The 26,853-nt window shown below is 43.4% G+C and overlaps 1 long non-coding RNA gene across 2 annotated transcripts in view; it reads left to right on the top strand.

The window, feature by feature from the left end:
• The window catches only part of LOC102160613 (uncharacterized), a 113,402-nt gene extending 87,640 nt beyond the window's left edge, over positions 1 to 25,762 (top strand). Inside the window, exons 7-13 of one of the 2 annotated variants that reach the window (XR_014827723.1) lie at positions 2,656 to 2,831; positions 3,622 to 3,892; positions 5,145 to 5,246; positions 5,763 to 5,857; positions 5,978 to 6,079; positions 6,695 to 6,787; positions 24,222 to 25,762. This is a non-coding gene — a long non-coding RNA (uncharacterized LOC102160613). Of the gene's footprint in view, positions 1 to 2,655; positions 2,832 to 3,621; positions 5,092 to 5,144; positions 5,247 to 5,762; positions 5,858 to 5,977; positions 6,080 to 6,694; positions 6,788 to 24,221 lie in introns of those variants that run through there. The other variant, XR_307885.4, reaches the window with a different exon arrangement.
• The last annotated feature ends 1,091 nt before the right edge of the window (positions 25,763 to 26,853 follow it).

Genomic DNA, 26,853 nt, shown 5'->3' with positions numbered 1-26,853 from the left:
GTTTAGAGACTAGTGAATCGAGAAAAGCAAAGGCCTCTGGCGGAGATGGTTTTCTTGACTGGAGATCTGATATTTTAAACCCGACCAAAGATACCATTGTCTTTTGCCATTAAATGACTGAAGGTGAAACTTTGTGAACCTAATGTATCAGGGAGAGTAATTACGAGCTAATTTAATAGCTAAATCATCCCATCTAAATTGGAAAGTGTTTAAAGCAGAGTCTGTGCTCATAAACATTTAATATTTTATACTAATTTTTATTTTATGCCTGCAATAAACATGATTTAGCTGTGTTGTCTTATAGTGAAAGGTTTGGAAATGCTCATGATGGACTCGTATGTCTTTGGCTCTCTGACACCTACTCACAAGGCTGCCATCGCTCCGCTTTCTTTTGCTTACATTTCAACAATAATGACCGGGCCAGAAGGACAGGCTGCCGCGTTCCCCAACGGCGCGTTGGCCGTGGAGAGGTGGGGCAGTGGCGGCCACCCTCTGCGCGGGCTTCCTGGGGCCCTGGTGCAGTGACTCCCTAGGGTTATGTTGCATCTGTAGCTGATGACAGCTTCCACACCAGTAGGTAGGACAAGGTGGAAAGGGGGTGGGGACCGTCTCCCTGGAACTTAAATAACTGAGAACAGTCCAGTCACAGGTTCCGATTTGTTCACCTGAAACCCGAGGTGTATGTTACCGCCTTCACGGCTTTCGGAATCATCTTGTTTTTTGGCAGCGGTCACACCAGCTCCGTCTCCAGAGGCTTTCAGGGCAGAGCTCGAGTCTTTGCATTGCATCTGAATCTCTCGGACACACAGAACATTCCAGCAGCTCCAAGACGGGGCTCGGGGAGCAAGCATCCAGGCGCAATGTAGAACCCGGCCAGATTATGTATTGATATGACGGCGTGCCCTCTTTTGGTTTTAGATATATTTTTTAAGTTCCTCAAATCCAGATCGTTTTCAGCTTTTGTTTTATTTTCATCTGTTTGTGGCAGCTTTTAGATTTTTTTTCACACCTGGCTGGCTGTGGAGGGGAGCACGGCCCTGGAGCACATCCACCAGCATTGCCGAGGTGTTTCCCAGCCCTCCCCGGCTGGAGGAATTGGAGAGAAAATGACTCTCCACACTGCCCTGACTCAGCTCGGGACACCCGCCCTCAGCCTCAACCCAGGGGTCCTTCAAGGCCTCCTCGGGTGCAGGCTCCTCCTTGGAGTCTTCTTCGATCCCACAGCCCAGGCCTCCTTCCCCTCCTTTGAAGAGCTGCTGGGTTTGGCTGCTTCCCCGTGGCCCTCGTCGCTTTGGGCAGCTCGTGAGGCTTTACTCCCGTGCTTCATGCCATCTCCCATCTCTCTGGGTAACTCTCAGTGCTTTGAAGGCAGGTGCTGAACAGAATTCAACCTTGACTCTCTTATGATGCCTCAGTAGCACATAAGCAGGTGTTGCATGAATAAAGGAAAGCAGGGAGTCAGGCGGGGTGCCGGAGTGTTGGGGGTGAAAGCCTGTGCGTGTTGTGGTTGGCACCCAGGCTGCAGCTATAACCGTGAGTTACAGTTGTCTTAAGAGTGAGGCCCCCGAGCTGATGGAGAGGATAATGTCACACCAGGCAAGGACGGATGTCACCCCCAAACTCCACTGTGGCCTTGGCTCCAATATACTTAGTTCTTCTCCTGAAATCCCTGTGGCTTGGAGATGCCTCTGAGGAATCAGAGGTGTTCTCTGCTCCGTGGTCAGAAGCAGCTCAGAATGGGGATCTGAAATGTTCAGGTAAAAATATCAAGCTTTAGGAGTTCCCGTTGTGGCTCAGCAGTAATGAACCCAACTAGTATCCATGAAGATGAGGGTTTGATCCCTGGCCTTGCTCAGTGGGTTAAGGATCCGGCGGTGCCGTGAGCTGTGGGGTAGGTTGCACATGAGGCTCCGACCCTGTGTTGCTGCCGCTATGGCTGCAGCTCCAATTCGACCCCTAGCCTGGGAACTTCCATGTGCCGCGGGTGTTGCCCGAGAGAAAAAAAGAAAGGAAGAAAAAAAAAAAAGAAAAGAAAAAGAAAAATCTCCAAGCTTTAAAGGAAAAAGAAAAAGCCATGTTTACTGAAGACAGAAGCAGATGAGAGTCCAGCCTAAGGACGACAGAGGAGGCCCCGGCGGCATCTCTCGACGCGCTGGTCCAGGCAATCCCTCAGCCCCACCTCGGCAGCCATGTACCAGCCTGTGCAACATGAATCACACACCTACCCGGCAGCCGCTCCATCAGCTAAGCGGTGCCCCCCCCCCGTAACTGTCTCCCGCCCTGTCCCCCCTGGCGCTCTGTGGTCGTGGGCGCCTTGCTCTCTCCTCCCGATTGAGTGGAGTGCTTCTTTGGCCTTGGGCTTCGTTGCATAGAGCCTGGCTTTGGACGCTCTCCAGCCTCTCTCCTCTCTGCTTACAAAAGAGCTAGGCTGAGAGGGCAAATTGGGACCAGAAAAGTTTTTTTGGAACTTCTTTTGGCGACAAGCCTAAAAGGCCATTAAAGCTAAAAGCCATGTAATTTTTCTGCTGGGCAGAGAATGGAGTGGGGGGTCTGGTTCTACTTACGAAGGAAGATTCCTGCTTTTGTGGGAAGTTTGTGGTAGAAACAACCCATTTTGTGTTCTGAGTTTAAAAATGATTTCCTCTGCTCTGCTAGGTGAATAAATCATCGTGCTCCATGACGACGGAAATAGCCATTTTGTTCACATAAGAAAGCCTCTGGCAGCTTGAAAACAACAGACGATAAAGCATCCATGCTGGGTATCACGAAGTCGTAACTTTTTCAAGTGCGTGTCTTTGAAGAATGTTAAAGAATAAAGACATCCGGTAAAGGTCAGCTTCGTGTTCCTATTTCAGGACTGTGTTCATCTGACATTTCGGTTGAGGAGAGACAGTTTCCCTGCTACTCAGAGAGGAAGTAAAAGTTGTCTGACGGCAGATGTAATGCCGCTGTTAAACAAAGCCCTGGTATTAACTTCCTCTCTGTTCTAAGTCATTGGGGGTGGAGGGGCCGGCTTGGTCTTTGCCAGACGAAGGAAGGCAAACAGTAAAGAAAATAAAACAGTTCCCAATCCACGAAAAGGCAAACACAAAACCATTGTAAGGGAAACACTTTCGACAGGCGTCTCTCGTTTTTAACACATGTACGCAAAGAGGCAGCCTAAAGTGACTTGGAGGGAAGAAGGAAAGAAAATATTGGCAGAATGTCCTACAGATCTCAAATCTCATGTTGATTTGGAGGCATAAAGTGCTAACTAGAGACATTCGTGTGAGTTTAGACAGCTTGGTGTGATTGAAGCTATTCAGCAATGGTGGGTGACTTAAACCAGTGCAAGACCTTAGAAAGGTCATTGTCAGAAACGGAACCTTGATTGGTTTCCATGCCTCCCTCGGCCACTTAATCCCTGGTGCAGAGGCCTGAGGTCCTGGCCGGCCGGACTGCCCCCTGGGCATGCATGCAGGCAGGCCTGGCAGCCCCAGCCTCAACTGTGCTCTGGGCATAGCCCAGCATCATTTCACGCACCCTGTTCCAATACCACCAGGCCTCTGCCCCCACACCAAACCCCCTCTGCTTCTTCAGCAGCCACACTTCTGCTGACTTTAATGCATCTTCTTCTTACAGACTGTGTTTGGGGCCGGCTGGCAAAGACCACTGCCTCTCCTGTGGGCTTCAGACCAGCGAGGAAACGAGCGGAGATGTTTTCAGTTTGCCGCAGCTGTGACTGTCTCCCCACCACCCCGTCTTTCCGGCCCCGCCCACCGCGGTTCCCTCATTTGGACCGTGGCTGGTGGCTGTGGGTTGAATTCTGCGTAAGAAAAATCACCTGCCCACCTGCCTGCTCCTTGACATGATCCTGCAGCTGAGATATTGTATTACTTACAGGGCCCTTATGGTAAAATCTTTTCTATCCATTGATCGTAAATAACTACATATTCAAGTTTCCAGATAAATCCTTTTCTATAAAGCTACTGGTATATCTTTAAACAATGATGCTCGAGAAAAAATTATTTAAATATTTGTGGAAGAAGTAGGTAGTCATGACTTTTTTGAAAAAAAATTCGATTTATCACGGTTTTTAAGAGTATATTGGAGTTCCCGTCGTGGCTCAGTGGTTAACAAATCCGACTAGGAACCATGAGGTTGCAGGTTCGATCCCTGGCCCTGCTCAGTGGGTTGAGGATCCCGCATTGCCATGAGCTGTGGTGTGGGTTGCGGACGAGGCTCGGATCCTGCGTTGCTGTGGCTGTGGTGTAGGTCGGCAGCTACAGCTCCGATTTGACCCCTAGCCTGGGAACCTCCATATGCCGTGGGAGCGGCCCAAGAAAATGGCAAAAAGACAAAAAAACAAAAAAAAGTGTATTCTATGCACATATTGTTGACACATCTATAAGAGATGAGTTTTTTCCTTTATGAAGGGAAGACCTGGAAAGAGTCCAGGATGCAGGATTTTAATTGAGCGTGTACTTAACGGGATGTGGAAGCTGTTACGTGTTTGGAGGAAGCGCGAAGGAAAATATCCTGCTCAGCTGAAGGGAGCGTGGAACCAACTCGGTTTTGCTGGAGATCACACACATGCGTGTTATCACCGGGGAAAATATCACGCATCACTTGGCGAGGACCTTGGGTTGCCATTACAAAGGACACGTGTGTCGATGGCTTAATGGTTTATTTTATTGGGATGTCTGAGAAGCACATATTTTGGGGAACTCTGAATGCTCTTTTCTGACTACTAACTACTGAGTATGTCAGGTTAATGATAAAAGAGGGTCCCCCCCTCCCGAATCTCTCTCACCCCCTCTTTTTTAAAAATTCACAGGTAAGGAGTTCCCGTCGTGGCACAGTGGTTGGCAAATCCAACTAGGAACCATGAGGTTGTGGGTTCAATCCCTGGCCTCACTCAGTGGGTTAAGGATCTGGCATTGCCGTGAGCTGTGGTGTAGATTGCAGACGGGGCTCGGATCCCTCGTTGCTGTGGCTGTGGTGTAGGCCGGCGGCTACAGCTCCAATTCGACCCCTAGCCTGGGAACCTCCATGTGCCGCAGGAGCGGCCCAAGAAATGGCAAAACGACAAAATAAATAAATAAAATAAAATTCACAGGTAACTTCCTCACACTCTTGATAGTCTATGACTCTTTCTGTTTTAGGAAGATGCTGGAACAGGAATAGGAGCCAAGCTACCCTAGGTACATATCAAGACAGTCATGATTTGAGACCTACGAGGAGCACTTCACTGTGAAAAAAGGCAGGTTCCCTGTTCTAGAAAATATTGAAATGCTATCCGAGGTCTCTCTGCCTCTAAGATTCCTGAATCCATTGTGTAATTGATTATTGTTTATTATTTGGTTACTCTCCACTGAATGAAGAGCAGAAGAGGCATTTTTCGGTTCTTTTTTTTTTTTTTTTTTTTTTTTTTCAATAAGGCAATACAAAAAGAAATCCTGTGCATTCTAACCTATTCGGTCTTGCATGATGCCCTTTGATGTGCAAGAAAATGAGGAATTATTCTAGAAATCTACCAAAAAATTTTTAATGCAAAATGAGCAAGGCTGTTTTGTTTCTGCTACTGGTGCAATATTTTCTCACGGTTATGTTCTTGAAACACGAATCTGTGATAGTTTAAGAGTGGAATACATAATTTAATACTGCCCAAGGCCAGCATTAGCTAAAGCAGATGTTTGTGAAAGATGCATGTCTTTATTGGAGGTTTGAGCTGCCCTAATTCGGTCCATTTCACTCTGCCTCCCTTTCGGTGCTGACCATAGCCTTCTCTTCTGCAAGGATGGAGCCTGAGAACAACCCCCTTAAAGGCACCCAGGAGAGCCCGTTATACCCGACAGTGAAGCTGCCCCAAATGCAGGTATTGTCTCTGGGGGCTAGTTTACAAATCCAGCTGTTGACACATCACTGAACCCCCGAATCTCACAATGGGAAGACCCTCAGAAAGTCACTGGTTCTCCTGGATGCTGATTCTTTGCAGTATCCCAGCCATGCGGGTAAACACCTGCAATGATGGGAAACCTCCAGAGTCGTGCATTTGCTCGGAGGCAACATGGTTCTCCAAGGAAGCAGTGTGAGGGTGGTGAGTGAGAGCGCAGACCTTGGGATCCCAGCTCTGCCCTGTCTTCACTGTGTGGCCCTGCGCTGGTTAATTTAACCTTTCTGTCTCTGTTTTCTCATGGCATTTGCCTATAGGGTTGTTGTGAGGACCCCATGAGATAATGGATGTGTGACCCTAACCCAGGGTCCAGCATGTTGTAAGGGCTGAGTGCAGTCATGTAAAAACATTGTTATCATTTAATGTTTAGTCAGTGTCCTTTTCACCGGGTCTCCAGCCTTCGATTCTGGTTCTGCGCCCCAGAGCCAGCCCGCTGTTACTCCTTCTTCCGTGTGCCTGTCATCTGGGTATTTGAAAATGTCCAGCCTTTCCGCCTCTTCTCCCCGAGCCTTAGGACTTTTATTATGATCACCCCTCGTTGCTCACATCTCCCCGTGTGCCAGGTGTCCTCGCTCAGCCCTGGGCCTTTGCACTTGCTGTTTTCTCTCAGCCCCGACTGCCTCCTCTATCCCTTCCAACTCCTGGTCTGATCAAATCCAGCTCATCCTTCAGGTCTCAACTAAGATGTCCCTTCTGCCTGCAAGCATCCCCCGATCCCTGACACGTTTCCCACTACCGTCTCCCTTATTTCCCCCCCAGCACCGCCTGCAGTTTTGTAGGAAGCGGAAGATACGGGGAAGAATCTGGCTGAGGAGGAGGGAAAAAACCACATGGGCCATCACTTGAAACGAAGTAAGTGAACCATGTGGACATGAACTCAAGTCACAGAGGATGAGACTAATACTGCCGTGTCTTTGGGGGCAGTGGTTTTACCTCTTGTGGCTAAAGCATTGGTCTCCAGGAGGCGGCGCCATGTCTTCTTCATGGTTAATCCCCAGAGCCTAGCATGGGCCCTGGCGCGACATTGGCAGCTCTCTAGCTATTTTTTAAACATGTTTGTAAACTTCTTTTCTTTTTTTTATTACTCAATGAATTTATTACATTTATAGTTGTATAATGATCATCACAATCCAATTTCATAGGATTTCTATCCCACACCCCCAGCGCATCCCCCCACCCCCCAAACTGTCTCCTTTGGAAACCATAAGTTTTTCAAAATCTGAGAGTCAGTATCTGTTCTGCAAAGAAGTTCCATCTGTCCTTTTTTCAGATTCCACATGTCAGTGAAAGCATTCGATGTTTGTGTCTCATTGTCTGACTGACCTCACTTAGCATTATAATTTCCAGGTCCATCCATGTTGATAAAAATGCTGGTATTTTGTTCCTTTTAATGGCTGAGTCATATTCCATTGTGTATATGGACCACATCTTCTTGAGTCACTCCTCTGTCGATGGACATTTAGGTTGTTTCCATGTCTTGGCTATTGCAAATAGTGCTGCAATGAACATTGGAGTACATGTGTCTTCGTAAGTCATGGTTTTCTCTGGATAGATGCCCAGGAGTGGGATTGCCGAATCAAATGGTAGTTCTGTGTTTAGTTTTCTGAGGCATCTCCATACTGCTTTCCACAGTGGTTGCACCAATTTACAATCCCACCAACAGGGTACTAGGGTTCCATTTTCTCCACACCCTCTCCAGCACTTAGTGTTTGTAGACTTTTTGATGATGGCCATTCTGGCTGGTGTAAGGTGGTACCTCAGAGTGGTTTTGATTTGCATTTCTCTAAGAATGAGTGATGTTGAACATCTTTTCATGTGTTTTTTGGCCATCTGTATGTCTTCTTTGGAGAACTGTCTGTTTAGATCTTCTGCCCATTTTTTGATGGGGTTGTTTGTTTTTTTGGCATGGAGCTGCAGAAGGTGTTTGTAAATTTTGAAGATCAATCCCTTGTCAGTTGATTCACTTGCAAAGATTTTCTCCCATTCTGTGGTTTGTCTTTTCATTTTGTTTAGGGTTTCCTTTGCTGTGCAGAAACTTTGAAGTCTGATTAGGTCCCATTTGTTTATTTTTATTTTTACTGTCATTACTCTAAGAGGTGGATCCGAGAAGATGTTGCTGTCATTTATGTCAGAGAGTGTTTGGCCTATGTTTTCCTCTAAGAGTTTGATAGTGTCTGGTCTTATATCTAGGTCTTTAATCCATTTGGAGTTTATTTTTGTGTATGGTGTTAGGGAGTGTTCTAATTTCATTCTTTTCCATGTAGCTGTCCAGTTTTCCCAGCACCACTTATTGAACAGGCTGTCTTTTCTCCATTGTATATTCTTGCCTCCTTTGTCATAGATTAGTTGGCTGTAGGTGTGTGGGTTTAATTCTGGGCTTTCTATCCTGTTCCACTGATCTATATTTCTGTCTTTACAACAAATACTAAAAGAACTTCTCTAGGCAGAAAAGAAAAGGCTGCAACAGGAAACAAAAATACCACAAATGACAAGGCTCACCAGTAAAGGTATATATATGGTAAAGATATGAAATCATCCATGCACAGTTATGCCACCAAAATCAGAAATCATAAGAAGAGGTGGGTACACATGCAGGACACCGGAGATGCACTTGCAATTAAGAGAACAACAACTTAAAACCATCTCATATAAATACAGACTCTTATACCAAAACTTCAGAATAACTGCAAACCAAAAATCTACAATTGATACACAAACAAATAAGAAAAATCAACGCAAATACAACACTAAAGATAGTCATCAAACCAGAAGAGGAGAGAACAAGAGAAGAAGGGAAGAAAAAAGAGCAACAAAAACAAATCCAAAGCAATTAACGAAATGGCAATAAGAACACACATATCAGTAATTACCTTAAATGTTAATGGGCTGCGATGTTTGGGATGTTATTTGAAAGAAGGAAAAATACACTTAACCTTTCTGCACCTTCATCTTCTAAGAAAACCTGTGGATTGTTTGATGGGGGTAAATGAACATTTCTTATAAACACATACCAAGGACATGCCTGTGGCTAAAGTGAGTTGATAGTGTTGTGCAAAGGATGGTTGTCACCAACTCATTTCTTTATAGTCCGTAAGGAAACAAACAATCGTATACTGTCAATTCTGTAAACAGATGCATGTTCAAAAGATCTATTATGGTCTTGTAATCTTAATCTAATCTATTTTAGATATTTCAATTTTTTCCCCTCTTGGGAAATACATGTAGTAGTGTAGAAAATACTTCCTGACATTTTCATATAAGGTTACATAACATTTTATACATAAACATGAAATTTGTTGTAGAAAATTCTTTAAACCAAACATTTTAATCTAGGACTTCAATTTAATCTGTCCCTTGAATCTATTTTTATGTGGCCCTTAAAACCATATCCAAAAATCCATTGCTAATTGTAGCAATAAAAATATTTTGGGTATTGACAGCCTCTTTGGAGTATGTATATATAAAGTTGCAAACCTGTATTCATATTCTTTTCTGTGATATGTTGTACTAAAATCCAAAATGGCTTTTACACCATTTTTTAAACCAATCTTTTTTCCTTTAATGGTGGTACCACATCTGCTATAAATGACTGCTGCTTTGGGGATTAAATATTTTGTCAGTGAAGTTACCACCAGAACACTAAATTAATGGATAAAATTTTCAGAATAAGCGGCATAGGTAAATTTTGTTAGGCCTTATTCAAAATTTGTTCATTATCAAACCATGCCATTTTTTTCCCCAGAAAGGGAAAAAAAATGGCTTGTTTTTTGTTGCTAGGTTATATTTTGTGTAGTAAAGAAAAAATTCTTTGGTCCACGTTGTAATCTTCATTCATACTGCAATTTTAAGGCTGTCTTATATGTACTATAGTAAATAAATGATTTTGAGATTTGAGGCTCCTAAAAAATGTTAATGGATTAAACGCCCCAACCAAAAGACATAGACTGGCTGGATGGATACAAAAACAAGATCCATATATACACTGCCTTCAAGAGACTCATTTCACTTCTAGGGACACATACAAATTGAAAGTGAGAAGATGGAAGAAAATATTCCATGCAAACAGGAATCAAAAGAAAGCTGGAGTAGCAATACTCATAACAGACAAAATAGACTTCAAAATGAAGAATATTTTAGGGACAAGGAAGGTCACTACCTTATGATCAAAGGATCAATCCAAGAAGAAGATATAACAATTTTAAATACCTACGCACCCAACATAGGTTCACCACAATATATAAGGCAACTGCTAACAACCTTAGAAGGACAAATCGACAATAACACAATCATAGTGGGGGACTTTAACACCCCACTTACAGCAATGGACAGATCATCCAGACAGAAAATCAATAAGGAAACACAGGCCCTGAATGAAGCATTGAACCAGATGGACTTAATAGATATTTATAGGACATTCCATCCAAAAGCAACAGAATACACGTTCTTCTCAAGTGCACATGGAACATTCTCTAAGATTGATCACATCCTGGGCTACAAATCCAACCTCGGTAACTTTAAGAAAACTGAAATCATATCAAGCATCTTTTCCAACCACAACGCTATACACCTGGAAATCAACAACAAGAAAAAATCTGGAGACTCAACAACATGCTACTAAATGACCAGTGGATCACTGAAGAAATCAAAGAGGAAATTGAAAAATACCTAGAAGCAAATGACAACAAAGATACGACGCTGTAAACTTCTTTTCTGAGAGCTCACACATCCCTTTTGCAACTGGCTCCTCTGACAAAGCTCCCCCCAGCTCTTCTTCTTTTTTTTTTTTTTAAATTGTTGCTGCCTTGGCAGAGTTGTGAATTGAGAACTAAGGTGCACTGGCTCATGAGAGACAAATCCAAAATCCTAGCTGCTCAGAGCAGGACTCTTCTGTGACACTAAACACCTCTCCCTTTCCTGCCCCATCTCGCACCGAAGGCGCCAGGTATATAGCTTGGCAAACAAGACCCTTTGTCTTGGGAAGGAGAGGATCAGACCTGCCCTCTTTGCTTCACACAGAAGGTGAGGGCAGGAAGGCAGACCCCTGGTATCATGAAATGACAGGAGGTCACGGGAGCCCTGTGGCACCCCAGCCTATAGCGTCATTCTTGGCCTTGGTCTGAGTATTGCATTGTCGTCTGAAGCACCACAGCTTGATCGTCACACAGCATGCCTGTGCCTGTGCCTGCTAGTGCCAGCTGTCCCCTCCCCTTAGCTAGGACAAGCCCGTGATTCAGGGGGCCCTTCTAGGAAAGACACAAAGGCAGGGGCCTATTCTATTCTGGTGGCACCTCGCCCAGCCTTTGCCGTGAGGGGAAGGCCTTCTTACCTTCAAGTCCTGCCCCATTTTAGGGATACATCTCCATCCTCCTTGGTCTTCTGGAAAGGCTTGAGCCCTGAACTGATTCTGAACTTTGAGTCCTTCTCCAAGGGTCTGGAAACAGCTGGAGAGACTTTGGACCAAGGCCAGAGAAAGAAAGGTTTGCGCCTTTTTGCTCTCCCACCCCTGGACTCTCCCTTGGACATACTTAGCCCAAGCTGGGGACGATCCTGCCCAAATCACAGGCTAGAGTCCACAGCTGCGCTTGGCCAGTGCTCAGACCCAATTGCGAAGCAATCGTGAAGCCGGCCCTGGCAGGAGACAGGCATAACCAGACTGCAGGGCCAGTGGGAGACTGGACTGTGAACTCAGACCCACCAGCCAGGAAGCCAGTTTGGAAGCTCAGGCCACGCCAGAGGCCTCCACATCCCAGCCCGGTGGAATGCACTTAGCCCAGTGTGTGCAGAAGGAGGGAGGGTAGACAGAGAGCAGCCTTTCTGAAGGAGAAGGAACCACGATGAGGGCTGAGGCTGGTGTGAAAGCGGAGCTAACCGGGTGGCCCAGATGGATGCTGAGCCTTTATCTTGGGAATTCTAAAACTGGCATGTCAGAGGTGATGGCATCTGACCCTCAGACCAGCCAGGGCAAGAAAAGAAACCATGGGATTTGGGAGGGAAGGGGTTACCACCCAGATACTCGGAGACTTAACTATTTTTTGGCTGCCCCACAGCATATGGAGTTTCTGGGCCAGGGAGCAGATCCAAGCCACAGCTGTGACTACACCACAGCTGTGGCAATGCCAGATCCTTTAACCCACTGCACCAGGCCAGGGATCGAACCTGTGTCCTGGCGCTGCAGAGACACCACGACGGGAACTCCCACAAGACTTATTTTTACATGAGCCGTTACCACTCTGGTGTGTGAACCCTGCCTGAGCATTAACAGATTTCCAGATTTACTGACCCGAGTTAGACCACAGATAGTATACGGTGTCCCAAAGTTGGATTTTCAGTCATTTGTCAAGATCGCATGTGCACTTTTTTGAAATTCTGTGCAAGAGCCTGTGGCCATCCAACTGTAGTAAACCTAAGTGCTCTAATTGATAGATTGATAGCTAACATGCTATAGCTCAACAAGGTAAGAGCTTTTAAGATTTATCTTTTTGAAGTGCGGTTGATTTACAATGCTGTGTTAATTTCTGCAGTACAGCGAAGTGATTCAGTTGTATATATACATGTGTGTGTTTTTCCATTATGGTTTATCATGCAACATGGAATGTAACTCCCTGGGCTACACAGTAGGAACTTGTTGTTTATTATAGATACAATTGTTTGCATCTGCTAATACAACAGGGTATTATCTTTTAAAAAAACTTCTTAATACAGTTATTCCTACTTGCAAATAGGACTCATGTGGTTTAACTAACTCTCCTTTCACCTTAAGAAATGGCTCTGGGAGTTCCCATTGTGGCTCAGTGGTTAATGAATCTGACTAGGAACCATGAGGTCTCAGGTTTGATCCCTGGGCTTGCTCAGTGGATTATGGATCCAGCGTTGCTGTGACTGTGGTGTAGGCCGGCAGCTGCAGCTCCAATTAGACTCCTAGCCTGGAAACCTCCATAGGCCGCGGGTGCGGCCCTAGAAAAGACAAAAGGAAAAGAAAAGAAAAGGCTCTGGTCATACAACTAAATATAGAACTACCATAGGACCAAGCAACCCACTCTTGGGTGTATATCTGAACAAAACTCTCCTTAAAAAAGACACAACACCCGCATGTTCATTGCAGCTCTAGTCACAAGAGCCAAGACATGGAAACAACCCCAGTGTCCATTGACAGATGACTGGATTAAGAAGATGTGGTGTATATACACAATGGGATACTACTCAGCCATAAAAAAGAACGACATAATGCCATTTGCAGCAACATGGATGGAACTAGAGACTCGCATACTAAATGAGTAAGTCAGAAGAGAAAGACAAATACCATATGATATCACTTATATCTGGAATCTAATATATGGCACAAATGAACCTTTCCACAGAAAAGAAACTCGTGGACTTGGAGAACAGACTTGTGGTTACCAAGAGAGAAGGGGAGAGAGTGGGATGGACTGGGAACCTGGGGTTAACAGATGCAAACTCTTGCATTTGGAGTAGGTAAGCAATGAGATCCTGCTGTATAGCACTGAGAACTGTATCTAGTCACTTATGATGGAGCCTGATGGAGGATAATTTGAGAAAAAGAATGTATACATGTATGTGTGACTGGGTCACTTTGCTGTATAGTAGAAAATTGACAGAACATCGAAAACTAGCTATAATAGAAAAAATAAAAATCATTAAAAAAAGAGAAAGAAATGGCTCTAGGGCTTTGTCCTCTATAGATGAGGCAGGAATGAGTCGAAACGAACCAGTTGAAAGAATAGCACATAGGCATCAACTAAACAAAGATGGTAAGAGGCTCAACTGAATTTCAGGAACATAAGCGCTGTCACTTGTGAAAGACTCAGACGCTAGATGTCAGAATTTGGGGGCTTATAGAGAAGCCTGCACACGTAGTTATGGGATCTCTAGAGTGTAGCCAGGATTACCGAGCTTACCGTGGAAGCTGTGACATATTCCCAGCTTCCTTTCTCTGGGAACTAATTTCACATCATGACTGTTAGTGGCTGAAGTGCAGCTCTGTCGCCCAGCGTCATCGCCAGAGCTGCAGCCGCCTCTGTGTCCAGGCGTCTGAATTACATCTGCAATAGGCCTTCAGGCGTATTATGTACAATTAGGAAATCTTCTTTAGTAGCTCATTTTTTTCCCCAAATATGTAATTTTGGCTGAATGATATTAAGGGATTTAAAAAGAAAAGATACCATTACATTAACTGAAATTATGACTGTTTTAATTTGCCTGCAAAGTCTTTATTTCAAGTATCATTTCCTATAACTTGTAACTCAGTGGGTATCATAATCCTGATAGAATTTTAGCTTCTTGATAGCCCGAGACGTTTGGGGGAATCATTCCCAACAGAAAATCCGTTTAAGGAGCGCTTCTGGTGTTAGCGGTGAAGAGCTCTTTTCCACACTCTTAAAGTACATGACTAAACCAGGGACTTCTGCCACCTTTTTTAATGCAACACCTGGTGTTCTGTCCCTCCCCGTCCTGATCCTAACGATCATCCCCCAGTAACGCCCAGCCAATTTATGGAATTGATGGACTACAGAAAAAGCAGAGGAGCTGAGCCAGCTTCCCGAAATAGCTGTTTTAAGATGAATTTCTGGAACAGCCACCTGAAGGTGCAATACAATGAAACTTTCTCTTATAATTTTCAACCAGCCAAGCCTTTGCCAAGAGGGTATTATTTGTTGGAGAAAGTGACATCTCTGAGAATACAGAAAGCAAATCACTGAGAGCAGTGGAAATATCTAACCGCGCACTGTATTTTCTCCTCGCCTGAAACGTGGTGGAGACTCGGGGGCAGCGTGTGTGAAAGGTTCATCCCACGTGTGACACATGGTGGGTCTCGTGCTGAAGGCCGTGCTTGGAATGTCCCCGCTCTGTTCCAAACATGGCAGTGGCAACATATGCAGACCGTATTTCATGTATACTTTACAACTTAGATGAAATATTAAATATGTATAATCATGTGAAAGTACGGCTGTGCTAAAACCTGAGCTAGACGGCCTCGTGGACCAGAAACAGAACTGCAAAGCAGACAGTGTGTCATGAGCCAGAGGTCTGTGGGGCTTCGAGCACTAAAGCAGGCAGGGTGGAAAGGTTTGCTTCCTGTGGGGTTACCTGGACAGGAGCATCTCATGTTCAGTTGGGGACTAAAGATGGGCTTTCTCCTTAGGGCTTGGGGCTGGCTCAGGCTTTTAATGTGTGAAAGGAGCCAGACAAAGCCCTGATTGCTGTTTGCTGACTATGGCAGCGGTGGAAGGAAGCCGAGGGAGCAGCACCAGCAGCCCTTCAGCCAAGCCGTCCACTGGCCCTGGGACGATGGCTGGCTCTGCCAGTGTCACTGTGGGAGTGGACACTGAATTACTAGCTAAAGATCTGGGGTCCGAGGGAGCTTCCTAGTGTCCACAAACAGGTAGACAGGGACGTATATAGAAAGGAGGAAAACACCGCTCAAGGTGAATCTGCAAGCTCGGATGGCAAAGCTCACGACGAAGAAGCAACACTGGGAAAAGCAGGCTCCAATCTCAAATGTCAGATGATTAATTTCCTAATGATATCGTTGCTGCTGTAACAAATTACCACAAACTTAGTGGCTTAGAACTTAGAACTAACCTATTATGTCACAACTGTGTGGTTCGGAAGACGGCACAGGTGCTGGCAGGCTGATCCCATCCTGGGGGTTCTGGGGAGAATCCGTGGCCTTGCCCCTTCACGTCTTGCTGGGCTCATGGCTGCTTCCCCCACGGCCAAGGCCAGCAACAGTGGGTCCGGCTCTCCCGCTGCCTCACACTGAACGCCTCTTCTGCCTCCATCGTCCACATGGAGGACTCTTGTGATGACATCAGGCCCACCTAGAGAACCCAGGATAATCTCTCTGCCTTAAAGTCGGTTGATTGATGGAGTTCTCGTCGTGGCTCAGCGGAAACAAATCTGCCTGTTACCCAGGACGACGCAGGTTTGATCCCTGGCCTTGCTCAGCAGGTTAAGGATCCGGCGTTGCTGGGAGCTGAGGTGTAGGTTGCAGATCCTGAGTGTTGCCATGGCTGTGGTGTAGGCTGGCAGGTGCAGTTCCAATTCGACCCCTAGCCTGGGAACCTCCACATGCCATGGGTACGGCCCTATAAAGACCAAAAAAAAAAAAAAAAAAAAAAAGTCATTTGGTTAACAACCTTAATTTTATCTGCAGCCTTAATTCTCCTTTCCATGGAATGTGATATATTCACAGGTTCCAAGAATTAGGATGTAAACATCTTTGTAGGGGAAATTATTCTGCCTGCTAGATCAGGAGACTGATTTACTCCTGAAAGAAATGGAAGTGATAGAGCAATCTTAAAATGACTTTACAATAACTACATGTAAGATGCCAAAAGTAGAAGAAGGAATAACACCAATTTTAAGACACAAAGAGGAAGTTCTCTTGTGGTGCATTGGGTTAAGGACTCAGCGTTGTCACTGCAGTGGCTTGGGTTCTTGCTGTGGCGCAGGTTCAGTCCCTGGCCTGGGAACTTCAGGTGCCATGGGTAAATAAATAAATAAAAAGCAAAGAAAGTATGAATGTTTTTATGCATGACTAAAGTCGTAGAAAGTCTGTGGGTTTTGGAGTAGATTGGATAAATTGACTACCTCAACTCTGTTCTAATCTTCTGCAAGCATGCTTCCCTAGATTGAAAAAATTAGAAAGTGAAAACAAAACCAAATCTGCATTTCCCAGACTCCCTTGCAGCTAAAGGAACCAATGTGATTTAGGTTTGATCAATCCGATGCACCTTCGTGAGACCTGGGCGTGGAGCTGAGTTCAGTGGAGGGAGAGGCAGGGTGCAGGAGATGCCCAGTTTTCACTTGTGCATCTAGCAGGCACAACAGGGCCCTAGGGTTAAGAGTTCTGGCTGCAATTTCTAATCAGCAGATTGCAGCCTAAGTGATGACTCCCTAGAGCCAGTAACTGCAGTGTGGCCTCCTGATCCCTGGAAAGGAGCTGAAATCGGAGACCTACACCAATTCTGGGGTCAGCAGTTACTGCTGCAGCCTCTTGATTCATTGCCCTTGGAAGCTACGATCTACCAAATTGTCCTGGGAGCCATTCCTGGCTTGCTCTTCTAAGCCTTCTCATGAATGCCTAAGTTTCTAATTCCTTGTATAATAGCCTTTCTGCCTAAAGAAGTAACAACGCCTTCTGTTAGTTACCACAGTCCCTGACTGATGTGTGCACAACATACATTTCCCAAAACTGGGGGCAGGATGCTCTTAGTTGTACTTTCCTCTCAAGAGTTAATGGTACTCAGTTGTTTTTCTCTTCTGTCAAAGAGAAAGAATTTGTTTTACAAATTAGCTACTCTGTACAAGCAAACAAGTTGTGTGCTGACCAAACTTTATAGTTTAGTATAAACAAATGACTTTACAACATTAAAAATAAGTCACTGAGTTCTCATTGTGGCTCAGCAGTAATAAACCCGACTAGCATCCATGAGGATGCAGGTTCGATCCCTGACCTCGCTCAGTGGGTTAAGGATCCAGTGTTTCTGCAAGCTGGTCACAGATGCGGCTCAGATCCCACGTGGCTGTGGCTGTGGTGTAGATCCACGGCTACAGCTCTGATTTGATCCCTGACCTGCGAACTTCCATATGCCGAGGGTGCGGCCCTGAAGAAAAAAAAAAAAAAAAGAGTCATTGGGTGGCTGGAAGGAGGTAAAATGACTAGTTAAGGGCGCATCACAATTTCATTATTCATTTTAGTTAAGTATGTCTTGGAATTTGGAAACACTTCAGTAGTCCTGAGGTAACAGGGCGACAGAAGCATTTGGTTAATGGTATTTTACTAGATGGTCTCTTTTTCTTGTCCCTGGACGGTGTGTGTCAGGATAGCGAGAAAGAGTTCTTTTTCTCAATGACTTCTTTATTCCACATGAGGCCTTGTAAAGGAAGACACTTGAGACTTAATGCTTTTTCCATTTTCTGTCACCAGAAAATGAGTCACATGGCCGTTTGGGGTGGGCTTAACTGGCTAAGTCACCCTTCTCTGTGGTGTCATGGGAAGCTCCCAACTGTTTCACGCAAGGAATTTCTACATGAATGTGAGTGGATCAAAATAAAAACCTGGTCCAGAATGTGGTGGGATTTTTTTTTTTTTTTTTTTGGTATTGCTATTTAGGAAAATAATGGTAGCTCCTTCGATTTGCTGAGTAGTCTATCCCTGGAGAAAACTGACCAGCCATTGCTATCATTATCATCTTCTTCCGATAGCCAAAGAAAATTCCACCCATCAAAGTTTGGATTTACTTTTGTTGCTGTTTCTCACATCCTGCTAGAGATCATAAATTGAGCATTCCTCCACATTCTGTGTTTTTTTTCTATTTTAAAGGATGATGGCACGAACCCATCCAGAGAACAGCTGCCCCCCCATTAACTTTTCCACCTAGCCATTGTTTCTGGAAGAAATTTTTACATGCCATTTGTTTTCTTTAAAATTAATTTTCGAAAACAGTCTATGTTGCCACAGAGGAGGGTGACTCAATGACAATAGTTGAAGCAAAAAGTTGTTTTTTTAATTAAGCCAGAGAAAAACCTGGAGAGGAAAACATCCTTACCTCACTGGAAAATGGCCTTGTGTCTTGTAACCAGGTAGTTCGTTTAGGCCAGTCACCTTTAATGAGATGCTGAGATCCCTGTCGCTAGGGAGCGGTGGGGGTGGTTGGGGGGGGGGTGTCCTGCATTGGAAATACCTGGGCCCTTCGCATACCATACCTGAGCTCCCTCTGTTAGCACTCAAACTGTGGGAACATGGGTTTTCTCACCTTACCCTTATTTGGAATCTCCATCTAAAATGCCTTCCGTCGTTCAGATGTGGCTAAGTATTCCTAGGACAGAAATATGCAGATACCATCATCTAGAAGAAAGTGCTGCTGAGTAGGGATCCGAAAGTAAGAAAAGAATAAGGATGTGTAAGCATAAAAAATCAAACCACAGTCAAGTACCTAATTGGACAACTGCCTTCTACCACTTCGAACTTGAATCTTCCTGGCTCCTCGCACCGTATTGTTAAAGTAGAATAAATCATTTGACATGACTGGGTTTTAGGAAAATATGTGAGAGTCATTCAGGCAAAAAATCAGTTTGAAATAGATGAAATTTTCCATCCGAGTGGCTTCTACCGGGAGAGAATGTTTCTAGGAGTGCAGTATTTTTAATCTTGTTTTAAAATAAATAGTTTAATGTATAAATCACTTGATTGTAAAGGCACTTCAATTTTATTTTCCTTTAGTTTTGAGGTTTTGGAATTGCTCTGTGCAGTTCCAAGTAAAAGCTCTTAGATAAAACTTGCACGCTGAAAACCACCATCGCAAATGTACAAATACAACTATAAATTTATACAACACTCAAGCTGTTTGTAGTTTGCAAAATTCGCTAATAAAATGCAGAAGTAGGGTTTCCGTTTACACTTTCTGGCACTGTGTATCTTGGGTGCAGGAAAGAGATGGAAAATTCCATGCACAGAGAATCTTTTGTGAATTCGACAGTTTGCTAATATCTTAATGAGTGAATTATGATAATTATGAAAATCTTAGCTTTACATTATTCGTGAAGTGTGTGTGTGCGTGTGTGTGACAGCTTTCCCAAGCAAACACAGCACCCTGATTCAGCAGCATTCAATAAGGAACATTTCTGTGCTAATAATACAAAATGGATCTTAAACTGCTGCATATTAATCAAATTCATTAAAGTACATTCATTAATTTGTGTGTATAACAGCCAAACCGGGAATGTGGAGTTTGCTGATTTTGCACAAAATACATATATTAATGAAGGCTAAAACTTCAGCATGAGTAATAGCTTTAAAAATATTTTCATAAAGCGAAATTCTGAGGGGATAATTATTTTTTAATATGTCTGCTTTCACTTCATTTTGTGTTATTTAGTTTTAAGTGGAAAAAATAAATGTGGAAGAAGAAAACAATTAAATAAAGGGTAAGGCCAAAGGATTGGGAAGAAAGAATATAATACTGGGAAACATTAATACTAAATGTCCTACCTCTCCTTCAAATCAATTTAAAAATAGGTTCAGGCCACATTAGACATGGTCACACTTCTGTGTACAAAGAAACATGAATTTGAAGCTATATTAAGACAGCCTTTCATTTCCTGTCTGGGACTGGAGGCTGGAAGGCTCCAGGAGAAGGAAAATGTAGCATCTGAGGGTGTCTGTGTGTTGCCATGTTTAAAACAAAGAAATTGTTACACTTCCTCCTAAACCAGGAAATGTAAGCCTTTGTTGACCATCAGTGACCAGTTCTTACTTCAACAGCACATACTCTAAAGTTGAAATGATAGAAAGATGAGCGTGGCCCCGTGCAGGAATGACAAGCAAACTCACTTTCCATTATTTCTTTCTTTTTTTTTTTTTTTTTTTTTTTTTGTCTTTTTGCTATTTCTTGGGCTGCTCTCGCAGCATATGGAGGTTCCCAGGCTAGGGGTCAAATCAGAGCCACAGCCATTAGCCTACACCAGAGCCACAGCAACGCAGGATCCGAGCTGCATCTGCAACCTACACCACAGCTCACAGCAACGCCGGATCGTTAACCCACTGAGCAAGAGCAGGGATTGAACCCGCAAACTCGTGGTTCCTAGTCGGATTCGTTAACCACTGCGCCACGACGGGAACTCCTCCATTATTTCTTTTAAAGGTAACTATGTGGTGTGATAGATGTGCTAATTAACGGATTGTGGTGACATTTCAAAATGCATACGTATCATCATGTTCAACACTTTATTCATTTATTTATTTTTGGCTTTTTAGGGCCACTCCTGCGACACTTGGAGGTTCCCAGGCTAAGGGTCGAATGGGAGCTGTAGCTTCTGGCCTACGCCATTAGCCACAGCAATGCCAGATTCGAGCCTTATCTGTGACCTACACCACAGATCACGGCAATGCCAGATCCTTAACCCACTAAGGGAGTCCAAGGATCAAACCGGCAATCTCGTGGTTCCTAGTCAGATTTGTTTCTGCTGCTCCATAGGAGGGAACTCCCATGTTGTATACTTTAAATATACACAATGTTGTCAATTATCTGTCAGTTTGTCAAAAAAAAAAAAAAAAATCAATGACCGCCTGGCTAACATATTACTTTTTACCTCCATGCTAATTGCTTTGTACACAAGACTCCTTCCCTTGTTCTCTGCAGCACTTAACACAGTGCCTGGCATGGGGTATGTGCTCAATTAATATTCAATTTTAAATAAGTATTGTAAAAAGTAAAATATGGCAAGAGTTATAAGAGAGGCATAAACATAACATCTACAGGTTCCGAAGAGTCAGTACAGAAAACATTGGCAGGACTTCAGGTCAGAGGCTCTGTGGTGATCTGGAAGCTTCTTGTTTAGTCTCCACGTGTTTGTGTTTTTTGCAGATTTTTTCTTGTTGATTTCCAGGTGTATAGCGTTGTGGTTGGAAAAGATGCTTGATATGATTTCAGTTTTCTTAATGTTACTGAGGTTGGATTTGTAGCCCAGGATGTGATCAATCTTAGAGAATGTTCCATGTGCACTTGAGAAGAACGTGTATTCTGTTGCTTTTGGATGGAATGTCCTATAAATATCTATTAAGTCCATCTGGTTCAATGCTTCATTCAGGGCCTGTGTTTCCTTATTGATTTTCTGTCTGGATGATGTGTCCATTGCTGTAAGTGGGGTGTTAAAGTCCCCCACAATGATTGTATTATTGTCGATTCGTCCTTCTAAGGTTGTTAGCAGTTGCCTTATATATTGCGGTGAACCTATGTTGGGTGCGTAGGTATTTAAAATTGTTATATCTTCTTCTTGGATTGATCCTTTGATCATAAGGTAGCGACCTTCCTTGTCCCTAAAATATTCTTCATTTTGAAGTCTATTTTGTCTGTTATGAGTATTGCTACTCCAGCTTTCTTTTGATTCCTGTTTGCATGGAATATTTTCTTCCATCTTCTCACTTACAATTTGTATGTGTCCCTAGAAGTGAAGTGGGTCTCATGAAGACAGCATATATATGGATCTTGTTTTTGTATCCATCCAGCCAGTCTATGTCTTTTGGTTGGGGCGTTTAGTCCATTAACATTTAAGGTAATTACTGATATGTATGTTCTTATTGCCATTTCGTTAATTGCTTTGGATTTGTTTTTGTTGCTCTTTTTTCTTCCCTTCTTGTTCTCTCCTCTTCTGGTTTGATGACTATCTTTAGTGTCGTATTTGAGTTGATTTTTCTTATTTGTTTGTGTATCTATCAATTGTAGATTTTTGGTTTGCAGTTATTCTGAAGTTTTGATGTGAGTTTGTATTTATATGAGATGGTTTTAAGTTGTTGTTCTCTTAATTGCAAGTGCATCTCCAGTGTCCTGCATGTGTACCCTCCTCTTCTCATGATTTCTGATTTTGGTGGCATAATTGTGCATGGATGATTTCATATCTTTACTACATATATACCTTTACTGGTGAGCCTTGTCATTTGTGGAATTTTTGTTTCCTGTTACTGTCTTTTCTTTTCTGGCTAGAGGAGTTCCTTTAGTATTTGTTGTAAGGCTGGTTTAGTGTTGCTGAATTCTCTCAACTTTTGCTTATTTGTGAAGGTTTTGATTTCTCCTTCAAATCTGAAGGAGAGCCTTGCTGGGTAAACTAATCTTGGTTGGAGGTTTTTTCCTTTCATCACTTTAAGAATATCATGCCACTCCCTCCTGGCCTGCAGAGTTTCTGCTGAAAAATCTGCCGATAACTTTATTGGGGTTCCCTTGTATGTTATTGGTTTCTTTTCCCTAGCTGCTTTCAAGATTTTCTCTTTGTCTTTAATTTCGGTCAGTTTGATTAATATGTGTCTCGGGGTGTTCCTCCTTGGGTTTATTTTATATGGTACTCGTTGTGCTTCCTAGATTTGAGTGAATGGTTCCTTTCCCATGTTGGGTAAGTTTTAGGCTATTATCTCTTGGAATATTTTTTCTGTCCCCTTCTCTCTCTCTCCTCCTTCTAGCACCCCTATAAGACAGATGTTGCTGCGTTTAACGTTTTCCCAGAGTTCTCTGAGACTCTCTTCATTTCTTTTCAATCTTTTTTCTCTTTTCTGTTCTGCACCTGTAATTTCTACTAATCTGTCCTCCACCTCACGTATTTGTTCTTCTGCCTCCTGTATTCTGCTGTTGGCTGCTTCTAGTGAATTTTTTATTTCACTTATTGTATTTTGCATCTCTTCTTGTTTAAGTTTTGTATCTTGTATCTCTTTGCTCAGTGTTTCCTGTATGTTATCCATCTTTGCCTCCAGTTTATTTCCAATGTCTTGCATCATCTTCAGCATCAACAGTCTGAAGTCTTTTTCCTGGAGGCTGAGAATCTCCTCATCACTCAGCTGATTTCTGGGGTTTTTCCTTTCTTCCTCATCTGAGTTACCGTTCTCTGTCTTTTCATTTTTATAGGTTTTTGTGTGGTGACCTTTTTACAGATATAGAGTTGTAGCCTCTCTTACTTCTGGTGTCTGCCCCCCTTGTGGCTGAAGTGGGTATAGGGGGCTTGCTGTAGGCTTCCTGATGGGAGGGGCTGATGCCTGCCCACTGGTATGTGGAGCCGATTCTAATCCCTCTGGTGGGTGGGGCTCAATCTCTGGATGCTGTGTGCCTGAGGGGTCTTTAGGGAGCCTGTTTACTGAGGGGCAGAGCTGTGAGCCCACCTGGATTGTTGTTTGGCCTGGGGCTTCTCAGCACTGACTGACGGGTGTGGCCAGATTTTCCCAAAATGGCCCCCTCCAGAGAAAGGCAGCTGCTGAATATTCCCAAGAGCTTTGCTTTCAATGTCCTTCCCTCACAACAAGCCATGTTCACCCCTCTTTTCCCAGGATGGCCTCCAAGAACTACAGTCAGGTTTGACTCAGATTCCTATGGAGACTTTGTTTTGTCCTGGGACCCAGTGCACTTGAATGTCTGTGTGCACATTTTAAGATTGGCGTCTCCATTTCCCCTGGTCCCGTGGAGCTCCTGCGCACAAGCCCCACTGGCCTTCAATGCTAGATGCTCCGGGGCTCTTTCTCCCAGTGCCAGATCCCCACACGTGAGAGTTTGATGTGGGGCTCAGAAATCTCACTCCTGTAGGTGAGTCCCTGCAAACTAGTTAGTTTCCAGTCTGTGGGGCTTCCCACCGAGAGGTATGGGGTTGTTTATATCGTGAAATCGCCCCTCCTACCTCTTGATGTGGCCTCCTTTTTTTCTTCTGCAGTAGGATATCTTTTTTAAGGTTTCTGGTCCATTTGAATTTAGATTGCTCAGCCTTTAGTTGTGAATTTTGTTGTTTTTAGGAGAGAAGTTGAGCTCTAGTCCTTCTATTCCTCCATCTTCTGGAAGCTTCTTGAAGACAGGATCCTTCAGTTCATTCTTCCTTTCCTGCCAGCAGCTCTGCTCTATTTGTGTCCAGCAAGTGCTCAGCACAGGACATTCTAACTGGGGAAAGTCAATTAAACAAAAGGAAGGTGGGAATTTGAGAGTTGTGTTGGTTAAGCAAAAACAGCTGGGCTAGAACAGTTAGACTCAGAGGACCAAGGGTGGGCTCTAGAGCCCTGGTCCTGTGTGATGTGGGGTCAGGAAAGACGGTGTGAAATCACTAAGTTTGATCCCAGACATACTGACTTTTCTTACTAATTAGGAGGAATCTGCCAACTTCCTGACAGTGCCTCCTTGCTTAAGAACATTGCTGTCCAGGAGTTCCCCTCGTGGCTCAGTGGTTAACGAACCCAACTAGGAACCATGAGGAGGCAGGTTCAATCCCTGGTCTTGCTCAGTGGGTTAAGGATCTGATGTCGTGAATTGTGGTGTAGGTCACAGACAAGGCTCAAATTCCGCATTGCTGTGGCTGTAGTGTAGCCCAGCATCTACAGCTCCCATTTGACCCCTAGCCTGGGAACTTCCACATGCCGCTGGTATGGCCCTAAAAAAACAAACAAACAATAACAACAAAAATACTGCCATCCTTCAGCATTTCCAAAACTGTGTTCCCCCAAACTCTGGTGTTCTGTGAGGTGTAAAGAGGTAGAAAAAGTTTGTATAATTAAGTTTGTAAAATGCTTCTTGTTCTCTTGTGCTGAGAGCTTTTTCGTAAAGCCCAAAATCATTGGAACCAGAACCATTTTTTCCATAGCATCTATTAACTTATCATGGGACACCATTGCTGCTGCATGTCTACAATTCCTCTGCCAAAAATTCACTTGCATTCTTTCGGGCATAGAAGTCATCAAACTATATGTAAGAGGTGCAAGAGATCCTTGGTCATTCATACCTTTGTCTTCAAGAACTTCAGTTGTTTAGATAAGGGAGGCACTTTCCTAAATTTAACGAGCTGTGACACAGGCAAAAGCACACCACCGTTGGGGGGCTTTATATGTGACAGTGGTTCCCAGAGTTCCAGAAATTCCAGAGACTCCGTGAAAGGGCTTGAGGGCCATTGAGAATGAACTGAAAGGCTGCCTGTCGGCTCCTACCAGCACCTGCATCAGAGCAGACGTACCTTCGTCTGTTTTGCAAATTGGGTTTCCAAGTAAGAATTCTTTTAAAAGATTTCACTGACTTTGTAGTACTGATACAAAGTACTAATCTGAGTAATTACTGCAGTTACAAAATGATTTCATGTTTGTGCATGTAATGTTCAGATTTATACATGTAAAATGCACATAATCGAGAAGTTTATACACTCCTACGTGTAATGTACAAAGACTAAAAGTCATGTAGTGGATAAAATCTCTCGCTGTTCACAACCTCACCATGAAAACCTATGTTTTGACTCTCAAAAGATGGTGGTTTGGTTTTGTCATTCTTCAGAAATAAACATATCAAGTGATACTATTCATTAAATTGCATGGTATGAAATGATATCGTACATGACACACCTACATGACCAACACAACCAAACATTAAGCTACACCGCATGAGTCCTCTTAATTATTAGCTGTCATATTGAGATTAAATTGGGCATTAAATTAAGTTTAAAGAGAGATTAAATGGTGACATGAGGTACAGTAAAGACACAATAGGCATTTTAAATAAAAGGCAGTTCTTCAGAATGAAATCGCAGTATTAAGGACCTGAATACGTGTCTTCTTTCTAATTTCAATCTAAGATTACTTAGCCCTAAAAATGGGATGAAAAGGTGAATTTGATTATCTTCGTCCCTTAATTTTGGAAACCACAGTCTGTCATTTAACATCTGTGGTTGGTTTTCTGATACAACGTTGATTTTTAATTCAGGTAGCAGGCAGTCTCCATCAGTCTATACCATATTTTATGTTTTCATGTGGTTTTATGTTCCCTACCTAAATTTCTTCTTAGTAGATAAATTCTTTAGATCAGCTTAATATTAAGATAATTTCTCAGTCTTTAATTAACTTACATTGGTTCACATTTCCTGTTTAACCTTTGCATATCCCCCGTGAGCCAAAAAGATTTTTCCAAGATTTAACTTCTATAATTTGTGTTATGAAAGTATTTAGTCTAAGAAATAGTCTTTCCTTACCACACTGTGGCATTTACCCTGGAAATTCCAATATGCCTTTCACTTTTCCTGTCCTACGCTTCCTGGTTGAAATTACCAGTTTTAGAGAACGGATGTTAAGAATGTGATGTACACAAACTTGAAGTAGTCTTGTCAGGCACACTATTTTGAAGTGGCAGCCCACAGGCTAACCTTCTCGAGGCTAGAATTTATGGAGTTCTCCCTGTGACTTTTATTTTCAGCAGAAATGCCGTTTCCTAAAGTAAAAAGCAAAGCCAAACAAAAAATAGACTTACTCGAGGGCTATAAGTGATATAAAATATTTTCTTTTAAAAATGAAATGATAATTCACTATTTGCATAATCAGTCAATGCTGGAAATATTGTGATAAGCTTGTAACTTTAATGTTTAAAGCTTGGAATTTAAACTTCCAAGGTGAAATTCTGTTT

Source organism: Sus scrofa, chromosome 14, assembly GCF_054392235.1.
Source record: "Sus scrofa isolate SSC_HxYL_T2T_F1_AM1 chromosome 14, Sscrofa_HxYL_maternal_Yorkshire_Landrace_v2.0, whole genome shotgun sequence".
NCBI lineage: Eukaryota > Metazoa > Chordata > Mammalia > Artiodactyla > Suidae > Sus > Sus scrofa.
This window is presented reverse-complemented; position numbering and strand designations above follow the sequence as displayed.